This window comes from Populus euphratica, unplaced genomic scaffold (genome assembly GCF_000495115.2).
Source record: "Populus euphratica unplaced genomic scaffold, PopEup_1.0 scaffold208.1, whole genome shotgun sequence".
In the NCBI taxonomy this organism is placed as follows: Eukaryota; Viridiplantae; Streptophyta; class Magnoliopsida; order Malpighiales; family Salicaceae; genus Populus; species Populus euphratica.
In genome coordinates, this window is record NW_011500091.1 from 34,274 (window position 1) to 45,757 (window position 11,484).

Below are 11,484 nucleotides of genomic sequence, written 5' to 3' on the forward strand. Positions count from 1 at the left end.
CTGCCTCAAATCTAGCCTGCAATGTTTGGGTAGGAAGGAATTCAAATCAGAAAAGGAAACTGTCTTCACTCTAGCAGAGGTAAAAAGGCCATAATATAAAAGAAAAAAAAGAAAGGTTTGTGATTAGTACTTAAAAGTGCATTTTTATCAAGGTTTTATATTATCATTTTGCACTCGAAGTATCAATAACTCCTTAACTAAAGCATGTTTTATAATAACGTATCTAATAATATAAGATACCTTTAATTTGTGGTAAATGTCTATTTTTAATGCAGGCCTATCACATAAATGAAAGGATTGATTGATGACTTGAAGAACTTAAATTGCAAGGATAAAGAGATGGCCAAACTTAGAAAAGAGATGTCGGTGCAATCCAAACCGGAACACTGTTCGGTAATTGGGTCATATCTAGAGCTATATATCTCAGATTTAGGTCCAATTTATATGGATGGAAAGGTAAGACATAGGCCTACAACTTTCATATGGAGCCCAAGATCTAAAAAGGCCATTATCAAGTCCAAATTGTAGCAACAACAAAGAAGCCCGAATCTGTCTTCCAGCCCGAGCACTGTTCAGTGTTTAGCCCATATATGCAATTCTAGAAGTCTAAATGAGCTGAATGTTTTACACAAGAAAGCTGAGACAATTGCCTACAACTTTCATGTTTGCAACTGGCTCCAGTTTTGACGTTATCAATGACGTTTTGGGCAGACAAGAGAAGATAAGGATTGTCACCAAGTCAAGAGTTAGTCACCCACTCATCAATTAGTCATCAAATCAATAGTTTCCAATTTTGGCCTATAAAAGGAGGCATTTGCCATGTATTTAGGCATCTTGGTCTCCAGATCAAGATCATGCTTTTGCTTTCTTTCTTTGTATTTTTTTGTAATGTTTATGCTTTTCTTTCATTAATATCAAGTTTATGCCTTTTATTTCCTCTCATTTACTTAGTTAACTTTTATCTTATTTATGTTCTCATTTTATTTATTTATTTATCTTTCTTTTATTATGTTTAGGTAAGTTTATTATGTCAAGGTGAAAAGGTACACTAATGGTGTAAGAATAAGTATAGTGTAAACTTAATATGGACTTTAATGTTTGATACTAACATGTTTTGTATTTGTTGTCTTGTTCATTCTTTAATACTTTGCTTGTTAAATGACTAATCTTGATTTATGTTGTATAACACTTGTACAACAAATGCTTGGCACTTTCATGGCCCATATTGTGTGGTATAACCGACACCTGAGCTATGAAAGGAACTTGATTTGTTGTTAACTTAAGTTATAATCATGAATGCTTGACGAGATTTACAAGTATTAACATGAATCAAGTAAGATGATAAATGTAATCATGTTAACAATCTATAATCTAATTGGAACCTCCTTTGTGTGTGGTTTCCAATTGAATAATAAGAGTTTATACTATACTTGTTCGACATACCATTAGTGGATCCTCTAACCTTGACATTTTATTATTATCATTGTTTAATCCTTGCGTTAATCTTCCATCTCAAAGTTCTCATCAACTTCTTCTTTTTCTTCTTCTTCTATTATTATTATTGTTGTTGTTGTTGTTGTTGTTGTTGTTGTTATTATTATTATTGTTACTATTATTATTGATTAGTACTTAAAAGTGCATTTTTATCATGGTTTTATATCATCATTTTGCACTTGAAATATCAATAACTCCTTAACTAAAATATGTTTTATAATAATGTATCTAATAATATAAGATACCTATAATTTGTGGTAAATGTCTATTTTTAATGCAGGCCTATCACATAAATGAAAGGATTGATTGATGACTTGAAGAACTTAAATTGCAAGGATAAAGAGATGACCAAACTTAGAAAAGAGATGTCGGTGCAATCCAAACCGGAACACTGTTCGGTAATTGGGTCATATCTAGAGCTATATATCTCAGATTTAGGTCCAATTTATATGGATGGAAAGGTAAGACATAGGCTTACAACTTTCATATGGAGCCCAAGATCTAAAAAGGCCACTATCAAGTCCAAATTGTAGCAACAACAAAGAAGCCCCAATCTGTCTTCCAGCCCGAGCACTGTTCGGTATTTTGGCCATATCTGGAGTTCTAGAAGTCCAAATGAGCTGAATGTTTTACATACGAAATCTAAGACAATTGCCTACAACTTTTATGTTTGCAACTGGCTCCAATTTTGACGTTATCAATGACGTTTTGGGCAGACAAGAGAAGATAAGGATTGTCACCAAGTCAAAAGTTGGCCACCCAGTTATCAATTAGTCATCAAATTAATAGTTCCCAATTTTGGCTTATAAAAGGAGGCATTTGCCATGTATTTAGGCATCTTGGTTTCCAGATCAAGATCATGCTCTTCCTTTCTCTCTTTGTATTTTTTAGTAATGTTTATGCTTTGCTTTCATTAATATTAAGTTTATGCCTTTGATTTCCTTTCCTTTACTTAGTTAACTTTTATGTTCTTATTTTGTTTATCTATTTTGCTTTCTTTCATTATGTCTAGCTAAGTTTGTTATGTCAAGGTGAAAAGGTTACACTAATGGTGTAAGAATAAGTATAATGTAAACTTAATATGGACTTTAATGTTTGATACTAACATGTTTTATATTTGTTATCTTGTTCACTCTTTAATACTTTGCTTGTTAAATGACTAATCTTGATTTATGTTGTATAACACTTGGTACAACAAATGCTTGACACTTTCATAGCCCATAATGTATGGTATAACCGACACCTGAGCTATGAAAGGAACTTGATTTGTTGTTAACATAAGTTATAATCATGAATGCTTGACTAGATTTACAAGTATTAGCATTAATTGAATAAGATGACTAATGTAATCATGTTAACAATATATAATCTGATTGGAACCTCCTTTGTGTGTGGTTTCCAATTCAATAATAAGAGTTTATACTATACTTGTTTGATATACCATTAGTGGAACCTCTAACCTTGACATTTGTTATTATCATTGTTTAATCCTTACATTAATATTCCATCTCCAAGTTCTCATCATCATCTTCTCTTCTTCTTCTCTTTCTTTATTATTATTATTATTATTATTATTATTATTATTATTATTACTACTACTATTATTATTATTATTATTATTATTATTATTATTATTATTATTATTATTATTACTGTTGTTGTTATTGTTGTTTTATAATTGTTGTTTATAATTTGTACAATTAACCTCCCTGTGGTTCGACCCCGGTCTTGCCGGGTTATTTATTACTTCGACACTCCTGCACTTGGGAGAAGACATCAACCTTTTAGTCGTGTCAGTTATTATTACTATTGTTGTTGTTAATAATTGTTGTTTATAATTTGTACAATTAACCTCTCTGTGGTTTGACCCCGGTCTTGTCGGGTTATTTATTACTTCGACACTCCTGCACTTGGGAGAAGACATCAATCTTTTAGTCGTGTCAATTTGCAAGAGAGAGGAGGCATACATAGAGAAACCCTAAAAGAGATTAAAGAAAAGAAGAGGAGGCGGCACCAACAAAAAAAAAAAAGAACAAAGACAAAAATATTGAAGACCGAGAGGACACCTATCTATTCCACTGAAATTCTCTGCTTTTGAGTGATGTTCATCATATCAAGTTTGTTTCTCTTTAATTTAACTATGGAGTAGACTTTTATTTTAAGATTTTTGATGTAACCTTACTATGAATATGTGATCAATTTCTTCGATTGAATAATTACATTAAAATGTTGAGTATTTCATTTTATGTGTAATACTTATATGTGTTTGGCCAACATCTGTATGGTTCAGAATTCAATTTGAAACTAAGAAATGATAATTGTTTTAGCTATTATTTGAAATACCTTAAGAAATCTATAGGATAGAGATATCCTAGGAACTTTTATAATCATTACAGGTTTTATAGTACTTAATAAATTTCGACAAGTTCAAAACTTTCATAGAGTATATGAAATTTGTTTATTGAAATAATTTATTGATACTTGAGAGAGATTAATATTTACATTAGAAAAACCTGATTATCAACATTAGGAGTAATTAATTTAATCGAGAAAGTTCACATAAGCATAGTTATAGTAAGTCAGAAATCCTAGAACTAGTACAATTGAATTCATTAATATTTAATCATTTGGTTGTTTGTTTTTTAATTATTAATTTTTGTTTCATACACTATCTCATTCGATTCCTCAAATAGATCATAATTCAAAAGACTTTGGTAATTAGTAGTAATTTCTACAAATCCTTGTAAGACGATACTCTACTTATCACCTTATTATTTGTTATGATTCGTGCACTTGTGAAATTAACCAATAAGTTTTTGGCGTCGTTGCCGGAGATTTTAGATAAAATTACTAATAATATCAATATAAATTAAATTTGATCTAATTTGATTGCCTTTTGTTTTTAGCTCTTTTGGTGTGTTGTCCAGTGTATGAGAAGCAACAAAAACTAGTCGTTGCTACCTTATAATCCTGAGATTGAGAGAACTGCAAGGGGATTAAGAAAGAAAACACGAGAGACTTAAAACAGTTTAGGCATTATGGCAGATAATGAAAATCCTGAGCAAGACACACGAGCATTGAGAGATTTTGCTCTCCCACAGGTGACAGGAATCCATTCTGTTATCAGGAAACTAAGGATTAAGGCTAATAATTTTGAGATCAAACCAGCAATACTGCAGATGATTCAGGCCTCAATTCAATTTTATGGGTTGCCAATTGATGATCCTAACGCCTATATTGCAAGTTTCTTGGAAATTTGCGACACATTTAAGCATAATAGCGTTACTGATGATGTCATTTGTCTCATATTGTTTCCATTTTCTCTGCGACATAGAGCGAAGAACTAGTTAAACTCCATGCCTGCAGATTCAGTTATCAGCTGGGAAGATTTAGCTCAGAAATTTTTTCTAAATTTTTTCCACTAGCCAAGACAGCAAAAATACGCATTGAGATATCTAACTTCACCCAACTTGAGAGTGAACCATTGTATGAGGCATGAGAGAGATACTAGGATTTGCTCAAGCGATGCCCTCACCATGGACTACTGAAGTGGATGTAGGTGCAGAATTTTTACAATGGATTGAATGCCTCCACAAGAACACTAATTGATGCAGCTTCAGGAAGAGCTTTTATGAGTAAGTCACATGATGATGCTTACAACTTATTGGAAGAAATGGCTATGAACAATTACCAATGGCCAAATGAAAGAAGCATACAAAAGAAGACTGTTAGGGTGCATGAAATTGATGCAATCACGACATTAACATCTTAAGTCATTCACCAACTCAGCAATTGAAAACCACTCAACTGTTAGCAAATATCATCCATACAACGTGTGATTTTTGCCATGGAAATCACATAAGTGAAGAATGTCAAGTTGGGAACCCATTATCTCAAGCAGAGCATGCTCATTTTGTGTCAATTTATAGAACAACCCCTACAATGCAACATATAATCCTAGTTGGAGAAATCATCCTAATTTCTTATGGAACAATCAAAGTGTCATGAAGAATCCAGCCATGCCATCTTCAAGTGAGCACATGAAAGAGAAATCAAAACTTGAAGAAGCTATGACACAATTAGCAAACAACACCAGCAGATTCATGACTGAAACAAATACCAATTTGTAGAATCAAGCAGCTTTAATTCGAAATTTAGAGGTTCAAGTTGGTCAGTTAACCAATATGCTCACGGATAGACAACAAGGAAATCTACCGAGCACAACTAAAATTAATCCTAAGGACCAATGCAAGGCCATAACTTTAAGAAGTGGAAAACAAGTGGAGCAGACCTCTTGAAACAAGAGTGTAGGAAGAGAAAAGGAGGAGCCGGTGGCCAAACCACTTCAAAATATGAAAAAATCTAATCCTCTACTAGAACCAATCCAAGAAATAATGCAGAGAATTCCATTTCCACAATGTCTTAAGAGGAATAAACTTGATAAGCAATTTTCTAAATTTCTTGATGTGTTTAAAAAATTGCATATTAACATTCCTTTTGCAGATCCTCTTGAACAAATGCCAAGATTTGTGAAATTTTTGAATGGTATTCTCTCAAACAAAAGAAAGCTAAAGGAATATGAGACTATTGCTCTTACTGAGGAATGTAGTGCCATTTTATAGAAGAAACTGCCTCCTAAACCTAATGATCTAGGGAGTTTTACTATACCATATTCCATTGGAAATTCTATATTTGAAAAAGCTTTATGTAATTTAGGTGTAAGTATTAATCTCATGCCTTTATTTATCTTTAAGAAGCTTGGTTTAGGTGAAGCAAAGCCAACTACAGTAACACTACAGCTAGTTGACAGGTCATTGAAGCATCCAAAGGGAATAATTGAAGACGTATTGGTGAAAGTGGGCAAGTTCATCTTTCCAACAGACTTCATCATACTAGATATGGAGGAGGATAATGAGATTCCTATCTTGCTTGGCCAGCCATTCTTAGCCACTGGAGGTGCGTTAATTGATGTGAAGAAAGGGGAGCTGCGGTTAAGGGTGAATGAAGAGGAGGTGATTTTTAATGTGTTCAAAGCCATCAAACAACCAAACATAGCTGTTTTAACATTCAAGTGGTGGAATCCATAATTAATGACAAAGTCAAGCTTCCAACTGACCTGCTAAAAGCATGTCTTTTAAATAAGGTATGGGAGGAGGATGCTGAGATAGCAGAATATACATGTTGGATGGACTCTTTTGAACTTAACCGCAGAAGATACTTTGAAGATTTGGGATAACCAGTACAAAAAATAAAATCAACTAGTGAACAAACACTGGTTCTGGAATTGCAACCTCTACTAGAACACCTTCGGTATATGACACGATCAAAGAGTTGATGTCTTATCCCAAGTGCAGGAGTGTCAAAGTAAAATAACCCGGCAAGACCGGGGTCGAACCACAGGGAGGTGAATTATATAAATTACAAATAAAGAAAAAGATTTAAAGAGAATAATAACAGAAAAGGAGTTGAAGAAAGTTTTGGGATGTGATATTGATGTAAGGATTAAACAATAACAAAACATATGTCAAGGTTATAGGATTCACTAATGGTATTTCAAATAAATATAATATAAACTCTTTTTATTACTCAACTAGAAACCACACACAAATGAGGTTCTAATCGGATGATTTCTTGTTATTAGCTCATTATAAATTACTAACATGATCATATTAATTATCTTATCTAAGTAATACCATACTTATAAATATCATCAAGTATTCATGTTGCTAGTTTATGTTAACAACAAATCAAGTTTCTATCATAATAACGATTTCGGCCGAAAACTATGAAAGATCAAGCATTTGATGTACCAAATATTATACAACACAAATCTAAATTAAACATTTAATAAGCAAGGTATTAAGAATTAGTAAGATAAAAAGATAAAACATGTTAATAACAATCTTTCTTGGATATAAACATTTAAAGCTCATGTTGAGTTTATATTATACCTATTCTAACACCATTAGAGAAACCTTTTCACCTTGACATAATTAACTTAGCTAAACATTAAGAAGGAGAAAAACACAAATAAACAATATAAGAACATAAACATAATATAAGCTAACTAAGTATAGGAAAGGAAATGAAAGAGCATAAACAAGAGATTACTATAGCATAAAAGAAAACTTGAACATTACAAAGATGTAGAGAGAAAGCAAGAAGATAACTTTGATCTGAAAATTAATATGACTAAATACATGGACAATGCCTCCTTTTATAGGCTAAGTTTCAGAACTATTGATTGATTGAAGAATTGGTGGGCATCCATTGATTTGGTGGCTGGTTTTTGACATTAATGGCTGGTGGTTTTTTTGTATTTTGTGCTGTTTTTTGATATTGTTGGCTGGCCAAAACGTCATTGCTCACATCAGAATTATAGCCAACTGAATTGTGGAATCTGTGGGCAATTGTCTCAGCTTTCCATCAAAAAAAACCAGAGCTCATTTGGACTTCTAGAACTCAAGATATGAGCCAAAAACCGAATAGTGCTTGAGCTGCAGGACAGCTTCCGACGTCTTCGTTGTTGCTAAGATTTGGGCTTGAAAACGGCAGAACTGAGTCTTTGACTTCATATGAAAGTTGTAGGTCTATGTCTTACCTTTCCATTGATATAAAATGGACCTAAATCTGATATCTACAGCTCCAGATATGATCAAATTACTGAATGGTGTTCGAGTTTGGAATGCACCAGCAACACTTTGCTAAGTTTGGTCTTCTTTTTATCCTTTCAATTTCAATCTTTAAACTCATCAATCAATCCTTTTATTTATGTGATAGACCTGCATTTAGGATGAACATTTACCATGAATTAAAGGTATATTATATTTTTAGACTTGCTAATATAAAACATGCTTTTGTTAGGGAATTTAATGATACTTTAGGTGCAATATAATGACATAAATCCTTAATGAGAATGCACTTTTAAGTACTATCAGTATACATATCTTAGAGAAGCTTCCACCTATCCTGTGATAGTCTCTACAAAGCTATCCAAAATAGAGGAAGAAAAATTATTGAGGGTGTTCAGAAAATATAAGGTAGCTCTTAGGTGGGTATTGGCAAATATCAAAGGCATCAATCCCTCTATTTATATATACAAAATTCTGTTAGAGGATGAAGTTAAGCCAACAATAGAACATTAGAGAAGGCTTAACCCGACCATGAAAGAGGTAGTCTGAAAAGAAGTGCAGATAACAAATTAATACCTACTAGACTAGTAACTGGATGGAGGATTTGCATCGATTATTGAAAGCTTAACAAGGCAACACGTAAAGATCACTTTCCCCTACCATTCATTGATCAAATGCTGGACAGGTTAGGTGAGCATGAATACTACTATTTCTTAGATGGTTATATAGGATACTACCAAATAGCCATTGCACCTAAAGACCAAGAGAAGATCACTTTCACTTGCCCTTATGATACTTTTGCTTTCAGAAGAATACCTTTTGGGTTGTGTAATACACCAACTACCTTTCAGAGGTACATGATGGCTATCTTTTCAGATATGGTGGAGCAGATCATTGAGGTCTTCATGGATGACTTTTTTGTATTTGGAACTTCTTTTGATAATTGCCTTGCAAAGTTGGCGTTGGTTTTGAAGTGTTGTGAAAAGACAAATTGATATTAAACTAGGGAAGGTATAGTGTTGGGGCACCAAATTTCAAAAAAAGGAATAGAGGTAGACAAAGCTAAAATTGAGGCAAAGATATAGTGTTGGGGCACCAAATTTCAGAAAAAGAAATAGAGGCAGACAAAGCTAAAATTGAGGCAATAGACAAGCTTTTGCCGCCAACTACAGTCAAAGGGGTTAGGAGTAAACAAGCTTTTACCGCCAACTACAGTCAAAGGGGTTAGGAGTGTCCTTGGTCATGCGGGATTTTATAGGAGGTTCATCAAAGACTTCTCTAAAATATCCAAACTACTATGTAGTTTGCTGCTAAAAGACACAAGGTTCTAGTTTGATGAGGAATGCAAGACAACCTTTATGCTATTGAAAGAAAGGCTAATGACAACTCCGATTGTAATTGCACCGAATTGGGATAAATCATTTAAGCTGATGTGTGATGCAAGTGATTATGCAATTGAAGCAGTACTGGGGCAATGGAAAAATAATGTGTTTCACGCCATATATTATACCAACAGGACACTCAACGATGCCCAGCTAAATTACGCCACAACTGAGAAAGAGTTGTTTACTATGGTCTATGCATTTGATAAGTTTTGGCATTACTTGATGGGAAACAAAATACTGGTATATACTGATCATGCTGCAATTAAACACCTAGTGTCTAAGAAAGATACCAAGCCTAGACTCATCAGTTGGATCCTGTTACTGCAAGAATTTGATGTAAAAATTAAAGATAAAAAGGGGACTAAAAACGTGGTGGCAGATCATCTTTCAAGTTTGGAATTGACACAACATCTGGAGCCTAAATTCATAGTTATAAATAAATGTTTTCCTGATGAAAGACTCTTAGCAATTTCCACTAACAAATTTTTTTCCTGGTATACAGATTATGTCAACTTTCTTACAGGTAAGATCATACCGCTAGATTTTTCTTACCAGCAAAAAAAGATAATTTTTTCTGAAGTTAAACACTACTTCTGGAAGGAGCAAATACTCTATCAGCATTGTGCAAATCAAGTCATCAGGAGGTGCGTTCCAGAAGAGGAAATGACAAACATATTGAAGCACTGCGACACACTTGAATATGGGGGGCACTTTAGAACACAACGCACTATAACCAAAGTTTTGCAATCAGGTTTTTATTGGCCCACTGTGTTTAAAAATGCTTATGCTTTTGTTACTGCTTATGATAGATGTCAGTATACTGGGAATATATCTCGATGAAATGAATGTCACTGCAGAACATCCTAGAAGTTGAATTATTTTATGTTTGGGGCATCGATTTCATAGGACCTTTTTCCTTCATCCTATAACAACAAATACATTCTCTTAGCAGTGGATTATGTATTAAAATGGATCGAGGCAATTACAACGCCTACCAATGATGGTAAGGTGGTACTTAATTTTCTACAAAAGAAAATTTTTACCAGATTTAGTACTCCTCGAGTCATCATTAGTGATGAAGGAACTCATTTTTACAACAAGCAGTTTGAAGCACTATTATCTAAGTATAGAGTCAGACACAAAAAAGCATTGGCTTATCATCTTTAGAAAAATGGCCAAATAGAGGTATCAAATAGAGAGGTGAAGTAAATTTTAGAGAAAACTGTAAGTAATTCTTAGAAAGACTGGGCAAGAAAGCTAGATGATATATTGTGGGCATATGGAACAACATTCAAAACACCATTGGGAATGTCTTCGTATCGTTTAGTTTTTGGGAAAGCATGCCATCTTCCTGTTAAATTAGAGCATAAGGCATACTAGGCAATGAAACAACTCAACATGGATGTGCAGGTCATATGTGAGAAAAGAATCATGCAACTTAATGAGATGGATGAATTTCACAATGAGTCTTATGAGAATGCCAAGATATACATGGAAAGAAACAAGGCATGGCATGATAAACACATTGTACGCAAGGAGTTTGTCCCTGGTCAGCAGGCATTACTTTTCAATTCACGGCTCTGCTTGTTTCCTGGTAAGCTCAAATCACGGTGGTTCGAACCATTTACAATTATGAAGGTATTTCCTTATGGAGCAGTAGAGGTCACTCATGATGAAAAGGGAACATTCACAGTGAATGGGTAGCGTCTGAAGCATTATAGGAATAGAGAGTCTATTGGAAAAAGGGATGATATCCGTCTCACTTCACCTTAGCTAAATGGAAAAGTCAGGCTAATGACTATAACTAAGCGTTGATTGGGAGGCAACCCATAAAAAAAAACCCTTATTTGTTTCATTAAGTTGTACAAGGATTGATGATTAGTACTTAAAAGTGCATTTTTATCAAGGTTTTATATCATCATTTTGCACTTGAAGTATCAATAACTCCTTAACTAAAACATGTTTTATAATAA

General features: G+C 33.6%; 1 long non-coding RNA gene across 1 annotated transcript in view; it reads left to right on the forward strand.

The window, feature by feature from the left end:
- Nucleotides 1–3,819: 3,819 nt before the first annotated feature.
- LOC105109134 (uncharacterized) overlaps nt 3,820–11,484 on the forward strand; it is an 18,288-nt gene continuing 10,623 nt past the window's right edge. Inside the window, exons 1-2 of the long non-coding RNA XR_839170.1 lie at nt 3,820–4,306; nt 10,146–10,155. This is a non-coding gene — a long non-coding RNA (uncharacterized LOC105109134). The remainder of the gene's footprint in view (nt 4,307–10,145; nt 10,156–11,484) is intronic.